This window comes from Trichosurus vulpecula, chromosome 8 (genome assembly GCF_011100635.1).
Source record: "Trichosurus vulpecula isolate mTriVul1 chromosome 8, mTriVul1.pri, whole genome shotgun sequence".
Lineage (NCBI taxonomy): Eukaryota > Metazoa > Chordata > Mammalia > Diprotodontia > Phalangeridae > Trichosurus > Trichosurus vulpecula.
This window is the reverse complement of record NC_050580.1, coordinates 41,958,590-41,975,504: the sequence shown is the minus strand read 5'-3', so window position 1 is coordinate 41,975,504 and position 16,915 is coordinate 41,958,590.

Here is a 16,915-nt window from a genome sequence, read left to right as displayed (position 1 = left end):
AGGCTGGGCTGTGAATTAGCTGCCTCACTTAGTCCTCAGGCAAGGTGTTTATCCCAAATTATTTAGATCAATTTTAGGTAGAGAAAAATGTTCTCCTAAAAATAACTTATTTTCCCAACGTGCTTTAAGGTTTGCAAAGCACTTTTCATATATCATTTAATCTTCACGAAAATCCTGTGATGTGGGCGGTATTATCCCCATTTTGCAGATCAGGAAACTGAGGCATAGTTAACTGAATTGCTAAGGGTCACACAGCTAGTAAACATCCGAAGCCAGATTTCACTTCCAGTCCTCCTGATTCTAAGTCCAGTGCCTCTATCACCTGTCCCCCAGCTGCCCACCTCAGTCCTTGTCATTCAGGATCTTTGTCCCAAATTATTTGGATCTGATTTAGGCAGGAAAGAGTCTTCTAATGCAGCTTCTGATCCTTATAAGCATTGCAGAGGTCACCCGGGTGAGAAGGGTCCAGGAGCTGCTTGTATGAGACTTGTTGTGACTCTGTTGGGGGAAGAGGGATCTGTATCCACAGTGACTCTGGAGGACTCCACTCCTCTCCTAAAAGTCTCTGGGGTTCCTTCTTCCTGCCCAGACAAATGTGCTGAGCAGAAGACTCGACACCAGGTTGCTTGGTTCTACGTAAATAATGGAACAGCACATTAAACACATCTGGGTTTGTGGGAGGCAGCTCCAATTCTGCCTTTTGCTTTATTTATAAACTGGAAGGCAATAAAAGGGGTGGAATATGGAAGAAGAGGGAAGAAAGAGGGGAGAAGAGGGAAGCAAAGGAAGAGAGGAGGGAAGAAAGGGTTGGAAATGAGAACAAAAAGGGACAGAAGACAAACGATAGGGGAACAGAGGAGAGAAAGAAAGGAGATGAGGGGAGCGGCTGGCCGCCCCAGACACCAGGCATTCTTCCAAGCTTTTTTCAGGTGAAAGTATTCTCTTTCTTCTCAAATTTTCCTAGAGGACTCAGTGTATGTCTCTATTTGGTTCTCATCACACCATATCTTGGATTGTACTTATGTGTGTGCACATCATGTCTCCACCCCTCCTCCACTCCATATAGTAGCATGTATAGTCCTGGAGGGCAGGTGTCATAGGATCATTGCATCCCACCCCAGGAGAGAGCAGGTACAGGTCTCTGTGCGTGGTTAGTGTTCTGAGTGGTAGGGGGTCATAGTAAATACTTGTTGGTTCACTGATATTATGGCTGTCTTCAAGTATTTCAAAGACAATGTTATAAGAAAAGGGATTAGATTTTTTTTTTTCTGCTTGACCCCTGAGAGCAAAACAAGTAGCATCAGGTGGGAGTTGCAGAGGCAAATTTTGACTCAATATATGGCAAAAGCTTGTTAACGATGTGAACGTTTCAAAAGTCAGATGGATTGTTTTAGGAGATTGTGGATTTTCATCCCTGGAAATCTACAAGTGAAGGTTGAACAACCAGTTGTGAGAGATGTAGAAAGGGATGCCTTCCCAGGTATAAGTTGGACTAAGTGGTCTCTAAGGTGACTTCTAACACAGAAATTCTTTGGATTTGGGACTAGTTGATCTCTAAGAGAATTTACAGTTATAAAAATTTGACTTGATAATCTCTGATAGGGGATATAAGTCCATTTCTCCATCTCCTATGGGGATAAGGGGACCAGAGTGGAGAAGGGGCCAAATCTCAGTTCTACTTGTGTTAGGACAAGTCATATCATATATCTGGGCCTCAGTTTTCTCTTCTATAAAATCTGAGGATTGAACAACATGACTGCTAAGGATGCTTTGATCTCTAAAACTTTGATCCTATGAAAGGGGATGAGGAAGAGAAAGGGCAACATTAACAGCAGAAGCTACTATCACAGAAGTACTGACCCACCAGTGCTGGTTTATGAGAGCTGAAAGCATTTAAATATCTACTATCAGTGTCAGTTATGATGATGGTAACACCTTCAGTGTAAGACAAGAATCCAAACCAGCCAAGGCATTGGGCCAAAGGACAGAGGCAATAGTCCTAAATTCTTAGAACCTGCTTTGGAGGTAAGACATACCATATTGTGGGTTGGGTAGGAAGGACAAAGGTCATTTATACCAAAGACCCTTGCTACCTCTAGCTTACCCTTGTGGCCATGGCCTAGGACTTGTGAGAGGTTTTCTAATGGAACAAGGAGAAGCTGATGGGCCCCTCTAAGAATAGAGCCATGACTGACTTCTTGAATACTGTTCTTTAACAGGCTGAGATAAATGCATGTCTGGTCCATGCTAGGACAAAAAAAAGCCTTCCACAATACCCAGGAATTGTGGAAAGATGGAATGGGCCTTATTGTTGAGTCTCTGCAATCCTGCCAGGAATGACAAGCTTTTTCTAAATGGGAACCATGTGGTATTGTACCATTTTAAAAGGACTGATCACCAGAATGCATGGAGAAGTGTACAGGCTACTGTCTCACAAATTTATTGCAAACAAAGCCAGATGTGGTCAAAGGTGTTCATAGGAATTTGTATGAGGAACAGTGGCCAGTGGATAGAGGATTCCCAAATCTATTGTCAATCTTACGAGTGATTTTCTCACTTTGTTAATAAAACAAACAGCTAACATTTATAAAATGCCTTCAAGTTTGCAAAGTGGTTAAAACACACCATCTCATTTGATCCTTACAACAGCCCTGCAAGGTAGGTGCTATAATTATCCTCATTTTACAGACGATGAAACTGAGTCTAGATGACTTGCCCAGGGTCACACAGCTAGTAAATGTCTGAGGCAGGATTTGAACCCACGTCTTTCTCACTCCAAGTCTAGCAATCTTTCTATAATACCATATAGTTTTCTTGAAGAAATACTTCAACCTTTCACAACATCTCATCCCTAGATGTGCTACGGAGGATCGACATCCCGGGCCTTGCTGATCTCCCAACCATTCTCCCTTCCTCTAGTCTCTCCCCTTCTCACCCACAATAGAGGCAAAGCTAGGAAGGCTAAATAGTTTCTAAGGTCTCTTTCTAAATCTCTGACTCTGATTTTTAATAACATCACTTTTATAGTGTTGTTATGTTCGAGAGGCCGCTAGGTGGTGCCACCATGCACAGAGATCTGAGAAGATCTGAGTTCGAATGTGACCTGAGACTCTTACTAGCTGTAGGTGCCTTGGTTTCTTCAACTGTGAAATGGTGATAATAACAACACATTTCTCCCAGGGTTGTTATCAGGATCAAATGAGACAACATTTTAGAGGCAGCTGGTAGTGCACTGGATAGAGTTCTGGGCCTAGAGTCAGGAAGTCAGAGCTAAAATCCAGCCTCAGACACTTACTAGCTGTATGACCCTAGGCAAGTCACTTAACCCTGTTTGCCTCTGTTTTCTCAACTGTAGAATGGGGATAGTAATGATAGCACCTACCTTGCCCTATTGTTGAAGATCAAATGAGATAATATTTGTGAAAAGCACTTACTCACTGGCAGATAGTGAGAACTATTCATCAGTTGTTTCAGTCGTTTCTGACTATTTGTGACTCCACTTGGGGTTTTCTTGGCAGAGACACTGGAGTGGTTTGCCATTTCCTTCTCCAGCTCATTTGACAAATGAGCAAACTGAGGCAAACAAGGTTAAGTGACTTGCCCAGGGTCACACAGTTAGGAATCATCTGAGGCCAGATTTGAACACACCAAGATGAGTCTTTTTGACTGCAGGCCCTGGAGCTTTGTCTGCTGCACCACCTAGCTGCCCAAGAACTACATAAATGATTATTTGCTTCCTTTCCTCTCTTCAACAGCTTTGGGGGCTTGTGACTGAAGCTCCCGCTCTGGGCTGCTGCAGAGCTAGGGCCCTGGTGCTGGCAAATCCTCACTGCTGAGAGAAGGGTCTTCATACTATGTCAGAGCCATAGAATTCCCAGCTCTGGGAGGATCAGATTCAAAGTCCATTTTCTGGCATTCGGAGCTCTCCATTCTCATTTTATGAGCCAGTATTTGCTTACTCAAAGTCTCTGTTGTGGTCAGAATGACCCCACTGCCCCCTTTCATGGCCTCCATGGGCGCTCCTGCCAACATTTCTTCACTCGCATCATCTGCCCTGCCTGCTGTACTCTCTCCCTTCCCCCACTCTTATCGATGCTTTTTGTCTTATTCATAGGTCACAATCAAGTCCCAAGCTCTCCCTGACTACCTAGGGCAATGGTGACCTCACTCTTTTTTGAATTCCTATAGCGCCACTACTAGAGGCTGTCCTTTGATAGAAAGCTGGCATTAGGAGACTTGGATTCAGTTCTTTCATCTGTGTGTGAGAGACCCTGGACAAGTCACATAATTGTCCTGAGCCTTTATTCCCCATATGTACCTATGTCATAAGCCGTGAAGATCAGACAAGTTTGGTAACCCTTGATATGCTTCATAGAACCTAGCGTTACTGTAGGATATTCTTTCATCATTGCTTCTTTTTTTTCTCATGTTTATGTATTAATATCTTGTCTCCTGAACTGGACCTGAAGCTTTGTAAGTCCATGAACTTGTCTGAGTCAGGCAGGGCCAGAATCTGGCTTCCAGCTAGGCAAAGTCAGGGTCTGGTCCCCCAGCCATAGTGGGGATTAGGATGTAACTCGATTCCCTCTGAGCGAGGCTGGGTTAGGGACCACAAGATGTCAGTGTATCCTCAGGCATGCCTTGGGAGTCAGCCCTTGCCATGCTACGTCCTTCCCTGCAGCCGGCGGAGCTGGGGGAGCTCTCTGGCTCTGGCACACTGTGAAGAACCTTCTCTCAGCAGTGAGAATTTCCCAGGACCAGGGTCCGGGTTCTGGAGAAACCTAGAGGGAGGGGGAGCTTCAGTAGGAAGGGCTCTTTGGTGAGGCCAGAATCAAGCACCAGGAATCAGAGTGAGCTGGTAATCAGTCCCTTACCTTGCCCAACAATGATATCACTTCAGCTGTGTCTCTCCAGTCCTTCTGCTATTAAATAGGACTTCTGTAGCATTCTGGATGCATCTTTATATGGTGAGTTGGGATCTTGAGAGGAAAGGATCTGAGGTCCGAAGAGCTGGGCTAGCACCTACTCTGGTCCAGGCTTCCTACTCAGGAGGAGAATGGGAAACCGGAGAAATGGGAGAATGGGGGAAAGAGACCTTTTCCTTCCTGCCAATCTAGGAAGCAGGCAGGTGCAGAGCCATACGTACAAAGGAAATTTTGCTGCTGGGCTAAGTATTGATCAATCAACCAACCAACCAACCAACATTTATTAAGCTTACTTGCTATGAGCTTGGTGCTGGGGATACAAGATATTTGCGGTCTTCAGAAAGGAAGAAAGATGAAGGGGTGAATCCTTTGGAAGATAACAAACACAGGTCATAGATTTTGTTCTTTGGAGAGGGAGTAGAAAGAACTACTATCCCACTCAAACAAGGTATTCCAGTTCTCAGGATTAGTCAGTGAAGAGGAATTTAGAGTCCAAAGTACAAAGGTGAAAGGGAGGGTAGGAGAAGCAGATGCCTGGTGGAAAGTGTGAGGCCAGACCCTAAAAGCTAAGAAGATAATTGAGGGCATAGGCACTCTGAGAGATTAGATAACAATTGGGATTGCCCCAACAGGGTCTGGGTGAGCTAACAGGGAAAGTGTGAAGTCTCTCTGAGTGGTGTTGTGGTGCAGAGGAACACGAGAGTCAGAAGACCTGGGTTCATATCTTCCCTTTGCTATTTACTACCTGTATGACCTTGGGTAAGTCATTGAACCTCAGTTCCTCAGCTGTAAAATGAGAGGGTTTAATTAAATGGCCTCTAAGGTCCCTCCTAGCTCTAAACCTACCATCCTATATAGGGGGCCTGCTCTATGAGGAGGTGGATATACTAGATTTTATGAAGTTTCATTTTTTTTGGAGGACCAAGAGGTCTCCCAAATCTGTCTGGGAATGCCACGTTTCATTTTTTTGGGACAGAGTTCCATGAGAAGCAGACATCAGAGGGATGTGAAATGCCCCGGATTTCCGCTGTCTTGTTTGCTTCCCTAGGACTGGGGATGGAATCAGGGTCCCTGAAAAAAGGCATTTTTTTTGGATCCTAGTATTAGTAAAGCCAGGGACTTCCATCTTGCTCTCATGCATCGTTATTTTCTGGGCCTCAAATGTATCCCTTCTTCCTCTCTTAGAATAGTTGAACAGAGATGGCAATAGGTACCCTTAGTATTTTCCCACTCCTCTATGGTCATGGGGGATAGGATTGCTCACTTCGAGCTGGAAAGTTAATTAGAAGCCGCTTAGTCCAATCTCCCTTTGCATGTGAGAAAACCAAGGCCCAGAGAATTAAGGGACTTGATCAAGGCCACACAGATAGTCAGCAAGTCCATATGTTTAAATTGCTTATCTAGAAGTAGCTAACAGATAGGCCTCTTTTCATTCTCAATCAACCAACAAACCTTTTGTAGAGTGTTGATTTAGACACAAGGTCCCCCACTCCTGATCTAGAGACAAGGTTCTTAATTTTTTCATTTCATGGACTCCTTCATCAGTCTGGTGAGGCCTATGGACCCATTCTCAGGATAATGTCTCTAAATAATTGAAGTAAATGCTAAATTTCAGCTAGTCATTATTGAAAATAAAGATGATTTTTTCCATTCAAGTTCATGGACCCACTATCCATGGATACCTTATGGAGCTCTGGTTGAGAACCCCTAATTTAAGGTTATGGATGCCACCTACTCTAACCTCCTCATTTTACATAGAAGGAAGCATGCCAGGGGAGGTTGAGTGACTTATCCAAGTCATGTAAGTAGAACATATCATAGCTGGAATTTTAATCTAGGTCCTCCGATTCCAGAGTCAATGCTCATTCCATTGTACACCACCCCCTTTCATTAAGTGCTATTTAGTGCCAGTCACCATATTGATTGTTAAAAACAAAAATGAGGCAGTCTGTGCCCTCAAAGGAGCTTACATCCTATTCTACACCTCATTTTGTTCTCTCAACAGCCTTAGGGGATGGGTTGATCCTTGAGGCCACCGGAGGAGTTGTGATCATCGAGGTAGAGATTATAGTGAAAGAACAGAAGAAATTTCAGGACAAAGTCTTTGAGGACCTCCAAGATCAGGAGGCAGGATAAGTGGGCAATGATTCAGCTAAGGAGTCTGGGAAATGAGAAGCAGAAGTACAGACAGCAGACTCACAAGAGAACAACACCAGAGGAGCCAAAGGAAGAGAGTGCCAAGGAACGGTGATGGGTGTTTGCTGGCAGGGTCAAAAGCTTCTTGAAAAGTCAGGGATCACAAACACAGGGAATAGAGTCATGGAATTTAGCAATTAAGAGGTAATTGGTGACATCCAAAAGAGCAGTTTTGGTAAAGTGGTAGGGTTAAGAGGCAGACTTCAAAGGGTTGAGAAGAGATTAGGTGGTGAGGAAGCAGAAGCCGCAAGTATTGACTTCTTTCCCTTGGTATTTATCAAGGAAAGGAAGGAGACACAGAGCATCCTTGAGGGATTAGGAAGGTAAGGGGAAAGTTTTAAGGCTGGAGAAGTCTTAAAGGTAGCAGGCAAGGAGTCAAAAGATAGAATGAAATTGAAGATAGGAGACAGGAAATAATCATTGAAGTGAGGTCACAAAGGAAATGGGAGGGGACAAGATGAAGGGAACAAAGGGATCTTCCTTGCAAGGAGAAAGTCTACCTCTTCTCAGAGACTGAAATGGAGAAAAGTATACGTGAAAATAATGACTCAGATTTGTTTTTATTCATATCTAAATTTTATTCATACATTAAACATTCATATTCAAGATTTTTGATAGTTCCTTCCCAATACAAGTATTATCCTTATGGTACTGGTGAGGCAACTGAGCCTAGGACAGAGTAAGTAATTTTCCCATGATCACCTGGCTAGTCAGTATCTACAGTGGGATCAAAATCAGGTCTCCTGGTTCCATGTCCAGGAGCTATTCACTATATAGCATCACCACTGAAAGTGGGCAGGAATTCTCAACCTGGACTTCACAGACATTTTGGCGATCTATAGATAGATTTCAGTGTATTTGTGAACTTTAAACCTTTAATATTTTGATGACTATATTTCAACATAATTGATTTCTGTTCTAATCCTATGCATTTTATTTCATGTATTTTAAAACTTTACTCTCATAGGGGTCCATAGGTTTCACCAGATCGCCAGAGGAGTGGGTCCATGTAAGAACTCCTGGTGTAGAAGGTCTTTGAGGTGAGGAAAAAGTGTGTGTAATGGCAAGCAAAGTGGGACTTTTTACTGTTTTTTCTTTTGGAGTGCTTCTCAGCACTAAAATAATCAAGTGCCTTTGATTGAGCCTTGCCTTTGTTTGTAGGAAGGCCCACACCTTTTTGCTAATTAGGTCACGAGAGGCATGAAACCCTTGGGCCCTGAAAAAGGGTATATATTCCCAGAGGATAGCCATTGAACTCAGAATTGGGAATTGAGAATGAGAACTCTCAGAACTGCAAGAAAAGAGATTTTGCTTGGGGCTCACTCATTGGAAGAGTGTTCATGTGGAGACTCTGGGTAGCCATTAAGGAGCCCCCTGGTTTTGAAAACCCAGATGTTGGTGCTTCTCTCTCTGGTTATTATGTATGTATAGTTTTGGTCAGACAGCTAGAAGCCCGCATGTTGATTCATGTTATTTGCTCTGTTTATATTTTCTCTGTAATTTCTGTTTGTATTTGCTCTGAAGTTCAAGGTGCTGACTTTTCCCCGTGAGCTAAGTGAATGATGTACGTATGTTTAATTAAAGAGAGATTGTAAACCCCTTAAAGTTGCTTTCCTTAGAAAAGCAGATCAAAGAGCCCGTGCTAGTAGCCCTCCTGTGTGCTGGTGTTATTGGCCTCACACAACCACAGTAGCGGCAAGTAGCGTTGTTACGGTATGATAAAGCTCACTATGGATAACTTCAGTTTTCTCTGCAGAGGAGGAAGTGAGGCAACTAAGAGAAGTGGCTTAGAATAACAGGAGAACATTTGAAGCATTAGCTAAGGCCAACACAATGGAGAGTCCACCAGGGAAGTGAAAGTAATGCTGAGCAGTGGTGAGGGAGCCCAATGGGGAGTAGATAACATGGTTTTGTAGTGGACTCAGTGTGACTTCTGCTTGCATTCTGCTGCTTGGGTGTAGGAGCAGAGACGGTAGATGGTAGGGGTAATTCAAGGTGGGATATTGTAAGGATATTGTTTTTGGATATTGAATGGCAATAGGACAAAGGGGCAAAGGATTCAAGGATGACAAACACTACATAGTTCAGTTGCTTAATGATATGGTCAAGACCATGGAGGAGGAAAAACAAAGTCAGAGTAGGGGCAATGGGAAGGGACAGAGAAACTAGAGGTTGCAGTAAGGTTGAGGTTAGGAGGATACTCATAGATACTAAAGACTAAAGTCAGAGAGACTGGAAGGGGTCATTTAAAGAACTGCAATTCCCTTAGAGTATCCAGTCCTCTTTCCTCCAAATGTTCAATTCTGCACCTTGCTCACTGGCCCTTTGAGCCATGCTTGTTCCAAACAGCTGTCCTGATGGGTGAACCCAGGAAAAAAGAAAGTAAATTTTCCATCTCTCCCTCCTCCTTCCTCTCCTCCTTCCCAGCTCCTCCTTCTTTCTGCAGTGCAGGGGACCCTACTCTTAGGACACAGAACTCTGGCTAGCACTATAACACAGCTATATGATGCAGTAAATGTATTTTCATGGTCTAGTTTGGGAACCTAACCTCCTTCCTGCACCCCAGACCTTTGGAAGGTTTCCTGGTTCTGCTTCACCTCTTAGATCTTGGGCACCCATGAGTTACGATAGATAGACATTTGGCATTTTTATAGATCTATGGAGATTATTTACCATATATGGGGAAAAGCTCATGTACCTCCTGTAGGTCTCCTCTGCTGGGAGGAAATGGCATGGAGTGAATCGTCAACCCCTGTGGTGAGGTTCAAACGCAGTGAGAAGCTTCTTTGGATTAGCCAAGCCGACCCACTCCTACCTGCATCACTGTAGCATTTCTTCCTCTGGGGCCTTCATCTCCATAAAAGTCACACTCAAACTTACCATGAAATGGGCTTTTGCAAGAAGAATCTCTTTTTCTTCCTTGGGAGTAAATACTTAATACAATAATGCAGTGGGCTGATCTTTAGCTTCTGAAGACTCCAGACACTATCTTTCTCCCTCATTCTTGCTATTCTGGTAAGTCCTGGTCCCAGGTCACTTGCTTTCAAGGTAGACATTGCCTGGGAAGCTTCCTTCCTGCTATGACTTTATTTTTATTGTTGTTCATTGGCTATCTTTATTATGAAATTTCTTGGTGAAACTAACAGGTTAAAGAGAGCGTGTGTCCTGAACCCAATGGAACCAATCACGTTCATAACTAAAGTTCCTGAACCAGCTTCAGGATGAGGAATATGGAAGACTGGGTGAGCTGCACAGTTATTGGCTCAAATCCCCAAGATCCTGAGGCATACACATGGCAGCAGAGCAGAGGTATATCCCTGGCCTATGAACTGGCTGGGGAGGCTGAAATCTGGCATGCACTCTATCACTTCCACCACAGCATGGACATATCCATTCACTCTGAGATACCAGTTACTCTCTTCTTAGAATCCTATTTCACAGGAATCAGCTTCCCCCAAGCAAATGGAATCAAAAAGCTGTGACTGGGGAGGGTGACCAGGACCTCAGAGGTGCGTGTCCAGCTCTGGGTGCAGTATTTTAGGAAGGATATTGACAAGTTAGAGCATGCACAGAGGAGGGAGGCCAGTATGGTGAGAGGAATGGGACTCTTATCATATAAGGATTGGCTGGGCTCTAGACCCAGGTGTAGATAATCAGCAGGAGAACACATGGGCAATGATGGCATCTGCACACAAAATCACACTATGGTTTATAGAACTGACCAGCCATGATGGAATTTACATTTAGGGAGCTGGTGTACAGAGCCCATCTGGGCGTTAGTGGGAGCTGGTGACTGGCAGGGACCAGCTGCTTGCCAAGAGAATGTGGCTGTTCAGGCCATTTGGTTGAGAAGGAAGTTTAACATCTACAACCCCTGGTGAGAGAAGACCACTAGGCCTTGTCACCTGCCCCAACACTGTGCCTTAAGGTCCACTGAGCTTTACCATCCACAGACCCTCCAGACTCCCAGGTATTGCCATCTGACCTAAGTGTACCCTAAGGACACTTGGGCTTTGGCATCATCACCTACCCTACTGATGATCACTAGACCTTTCCAGCTACTCTGCATTTGAATCATCCGATTTGGTTCCCACAGTTAGAGCTTCTTGAGAGCAGATGCTATCTACTTGTCTATTTGTATCCCAAGTGTTTAGTAGTCTTTAGTAAACGCCTGACAAAAATAATTTCTTTTTAAATTAAATCTTATTTTTTTTCAATTAGTAAGCATTTGTTTTTTCTCCCTCCATCTCCCCCCAACCTGAAGAAGGGAAAAAACAAAACAAAACACATATGACAAACATATATAGCTAAGCAAAGGAAATTTCCACATTGGTCATGTCCTACAATGTATCTCATCCTGCATCTTGAGTCCATCTCATTTCTGTGATGATGTAGGTAACATTCTTGTTCAATCATTTTTCAGTCTTGTTCCACTTTTTGTGACCCTATTTGGGTTTTCTTGGCAAAGATACTGAAGTACTCAGTTTACAGATGAGGAAATTGAGGCAAACATGGTTAAGTGACTTGTCCAAGGTCACATAGCTAGTAAGTGTCTGAGCCCAAATTTGAGCTCAGGAAGATAAGTCTTCCTTATTCCAGGCCCGGTGCTCTATCCACTGCACCACCTAGCTGCCCAGGTAGTATTCACTCATTCATCATTTTATTCATTCATAAATTCATCTCAGTTATATTCCTCCTACTGCTTCAGAGAGACAAAACTAAATTCAAATTCCAGAGTACATTTTTTCAAGGTAACATGGATTGCCATGGGGCATGTTCCTGGGTATCTCACCAAGGTGACCAAATTTTCAAAGATCAACAGGAACCCATAAATGAGGTTTAGAATCTGAGGCCTCCTAATATCACTCTGAGTGATATAAGCCCACTGAGTATGAAACTTCTACCCATCCCCACTCCTGTGCAGGCTGATAGTCTCTCCTGAAGAATTGAAGTTGGCCAGCCTCAAAATCACCAGCAGATTGAATGTAATTACAGAGCTTTTCTCTGAGGCAGAATTCTCTAAAGGGATTCTTTGCCAGGTTTCAACACCCCCTGTTCTTGTGCTCTATGCCCCCCTCCTGTCCTATACTGGAGTGTGATTGCCCAGGGGACATATAAGCCAATGCTGACATTAACCAGAAATCACTGGCAGTAATTGTTCTGATGGTTGTCTGAGGGATTCTGCTGCCTCTAAACTAAAACAACCCAAGCCCATCTGTTAAGAACAACACTATTGGACTGTCCCACGTAGATTTAAAATTGGTCTCTGATTGTATTCCTTCACTGTATGTACCTTCTGGAAGAGACACCTTCCCTGCAAAGACAGAGGAATCCAATGTCCTAGAAATTCAGGAATGCCAGTTCTCAGCGCTATCCTTTTATGTTGCCCTATGAGGGTTGAGTATTGGCTCTAGTTACAGTGACCTGGAAGGCAGTATATGGTTTAATTTTAAAATTGTTTTGATGTTTTTGGGGGGTTTGTACAGAACCATCCCTCACTACTGAACTGTCCTTACTCTATACATGCCAACAATATGCTGGTAATCATATCAGGTAAGTGTAGGAACAGTGAGAAATAGAATAAAAAACCCTTAGAGTTCAGCGGGGCCTTTGAGGTCCAGGATGCTAACCTCATCATTTTAAAGATAGTAGGCTGAGACCCACAGAGGGGAAATGATTTGGCTAGTTAATTGGTGGAACTAGGACAATAACCCAAATTGATTTCCCACTACATTACATCACCTCTCCTAAAACTCAAGAGAGGGATTAAATCTATAAGATTGGTCTAATTACTTTCCTGATTTTAGTAATTCCCAACTCATATAGTACAGGGTGTTCCCGAAGTCTTAGCTCTGTTTTAACTCTTAATAACTTAAACTTGCACTTAGACTTTTGGGACATCCATTAGTTACTGACATTTGGGACACCCATTAGGATGGACATTAGTTATGTAATGCATATAGTTGGTCAGTGTAGTGCAGTTGAAAGAGTGCTGATTTTGGAATCAGCTGTTCTAGGTTCAATTTTAACTTTGCAGCTTATTAGCTGGGTGGCCTTGGTCAAGTCACTTAACCTCCTGTGCTTGAATTTCCTCCTTTGCTGGACTGGAGGGCCTCTGAGGTCCCTCATAGATCTGAGTCTCTGATCCTATCATCCTATGGATTCTTGGTTGAGAGAACATTTGACCTTGTCATTAAAAGATCATTTAGAATGAAGTCTCAGTTATGCTACTTATTGACCGTGTGACTTAGGATAAGTCTTTAACCTTTCTTGAGGCTCAGTTCCATATTTGGTGAAAGGCAGGAACCAAGGGACTCTGATGTCCTTTGCAGCTCCAAGTCTTTGATCTTATCATTCCATGTGCTCATTATTGAAAGAATGCTTGGCCTTGTCATTAGAATATCATCTGGGAAGAGATGACAGTTATGCAACTTTTCCACTGTGTGACTTGGGTTAAGCCCCTTAATTTTTCTTCACCTCGGTTTCCCCATTTGTATAATGAAGATAATACTCTTATTTACTACATAGGGTAATTGTATGGAACAAATTAGTTTATGTGGATGCACTACACAAACAGTGGAACACTTTGTACGATGTGAGCTATGAAAATGTGGGCTGCCAGAGTCAATCCAATCATAGTGGTCAACCTTCTAGTTACGAGCCTCACTGTATGGAGCTAGGCTGGGCCTCTGACAACAGCTATAGTTTCAGACTCAAAGTGTTAGCATAAACTTTACTTTTTAAAAAATCAAATTATGTTTTTGTCAATTAATAATAATTTATTTTATTTCCCTTTCACATTTTACTATCTCATCCCCGGCCCTAGAAAAAAAAATCTTTATTAAAAATATGCATAATTAAAGATAACAAACTCCTGCACTGGACATGTCCGAAAACCTCTTTCTCATTCTGCATGTTGCGTCCATCACCTCCGTCAGGAGGTGGGTAGTCTGCTTCATCACCAGTTCTCTGGAGTCATCGTTGGCCATTAAGTCTTTTCGAGTCATTCATTTTTAGGATGTGATGTCGTCTTTAGGAATGTAGGGTCGTTTCCAAGTTATGATGAGAAATTGGAGCAGGAATCTTGCATATGGAGCACTGAGTTGTGGGCCAAGAATTAAACCTGCGTGGACTTTTGGGTTGGGCTGCAAATATAAATTAATCATTTTCCCAATCAATAAGCATTTATTAAGCACCTCCTATATGCCAGGCACTATGCTAGGAGGATACAGGTACAAATAATAAAACACTCCATATGTGTGAGCGACTTTAGTTCTAATGGGGGAGATAAGTACATGCCAGCACACTGCATCACGATTGTGAACAATAATAACATGTTGTCTTTCCATCAGGGAATGGAACCTGAGTGTCCCACATACAGATGAGGGCACTTGCTACTGTACAAATCAGTAATCTCTGTGTCTGTTAAGAACAAACAAACTCTTCCATGTGGCATTAAAAATTTGTCACAGTCTGACTCCAACCCATCTTTCCAGGTCGAACACACATGACATCCATGTTCTGTCCCAACTGGCACACTTGCTGTCCCCTAGAGACAATCCACCATCTTTTGTCTTTGTGCCTTTCCAAGGATGTCCTCCACACCTGGAAAGTTCTCCTCATCTACATTTCTCAGAGGCCCTCGCTCCCCTCATGGTTCACTTCATATGCCACATCCTACAAGAGACTTTTCTGGATTCCCCCAGGACATATGCTTTAAATCTACTGATTTGGGTACGTATTCTCTCCTCTTCCACCCCTCCAGGCCCTCCCCCATGTAAGCTATTTTTGTTTCTGTCTCTGTACCTCCATCACCTAGTACAGAGCCTAGCACATAGCAACTGCTTAATAAATGCTTTGAATCGATCTTCTATGGAAAATTTGCAGAAAGACTCAGAAATAGATCCCACAGGATGAGAAGGCATGAAAGAGATTGCAATTTATACCAGCCTGGTGTGTGTCCATAGCATCAAGATAGAGGTCCATTAGAATATCAAAGTATGATAAAAAACATCGATACAGGGACACCCTAAGTCTTGACATCCTGTGACCCTGGGCTAATCACTTAACAGTCCTAGGTAGGTCTCCTTTTCCTTACATGAAAAATGAAGGGATTTTCTGAAATGTTCTCTAAGGTCAGCTAGGCATCCTAGGGCAGCTGGGTGGTACAGTGGATAGAGTAACAGGCCTGGAGTCAGGAAGTCTCATATTCCCGAGTTCAAATCTGGCCTCAGACACTTGCTAGCTGCGTGGCCTTGAGCAAGTCACTTAACCCTGTTGCCTCAGTTTCTTCATCTGCAAAATGAGCTGGAGAAGGAAATGGCAAACCAGTCCGGTATCTTAGCCAAGAAAATCCCAAATAGAATCACGAAGAGTCAGACATGACTGAAAAAACTGAACACAACAAGGTCCCTTAATAGTAGCTAGCATTTTTAGTACTTTAAGGTTTGCAAAGAGAGTTACAAGTGCTATTTCAGTTTTTCCTCACTTAGGAGGTAGATGCTATTATCATCCTGATTTTGCAGATAGTAAAACTGAGGCAGGCAGAAGTTAAGTGACTTAACCAGGCTAGTGTAGCTAGTAAGTGTCTGAGGCCAGATTTGAACTGAGGTCCATTGTGTCCCCAAGATATCTCCTTTCTGAGTCTATGAATCTATGATCCTTCTGCCCTCTTTTCTTCTTACCTGTCCTTCACTCACCTCCTCCCACTTTCTGTTTGATTTTTCTCTCAAGCAACTAAAGAACTCCCAAATCCCAACATCTGGCTGAGTTCCTCCCTTTCTGGATTTTCATTTTGGTGACTAATAGCATGTGAGGAGCTTCCAAAGACATTAATAGCCTTAATAAGCCTACCTAACTATAGTGGTACCATTGCTGTGTGGCAGGCTCATCTCCCATGAAAACGAAATCTGTGGGCATGTAATTACATATCGTCTTTCAAGCACTGTTTCACGACCAAACCAATATTTGCCGATGGATTTCACAAACATTAATACAGATAAAAGAGGACCCTCCCAGAGTTAATTCTATCTCTTAGTTCTCATTTCTTTGGCAAGTAAGTGAACTGGAGAAGCTTTTGTTTGCCTGTCTAGCGAGGCAGACATCATAGTCTCTAGTCAGAATCAAGCTGTCTTTGAATTTTGTCTAGTTTCATTCATGGATCAGATAATTCTCTTTGAGGCTCTCACTCTTATTTCAGTGAATCTAAGGTTTTCTGGCTGTGAATACTTCATCTGCTGGGGCAGAGAACAACCTTCTCACTCTGTTATTCTTGTTCATGTCTTCACATAAACCCTCCAGAGAGGTCCCACCCAATGTGATAGAAGTCTTCCTCTGAACCTTAACATTTTAGGGGTACCCTGCAGCATGTTGGCTGTTAATTCTGATATCTCTCAGCCTCACTCTATGATCAGGACTCTTTTTTTCTGGTCTAACACATCTTCGATAAAGTTTTTTATTGAAGAATTCAGAAACCATCTATAAGGCATCAATACATAACAGTAGTGCTGAGATCTCTTGGGCTTGGCAAGTTTCCATTTCCTTCAGACAGTGGGGGAGGTGGGCACTTTCCATTTCATAAATATTTTCTGAGGTCTGTATTCTATTGACCCAAATTACAACTCTGGCTTCTTTAACAAGGAGACTGGGAAAAGTGATAGGTCTCTGAAGATAGGGCATAGACCCAAAGCAGGTAAGTACAAGTGAATGCTGCAATCCACATGGGAACATTTGTCCATTGCTGTATATATATGCCATAAAGGCCCTGCTCCTGTATAGAAAATCACTTAAGGCCA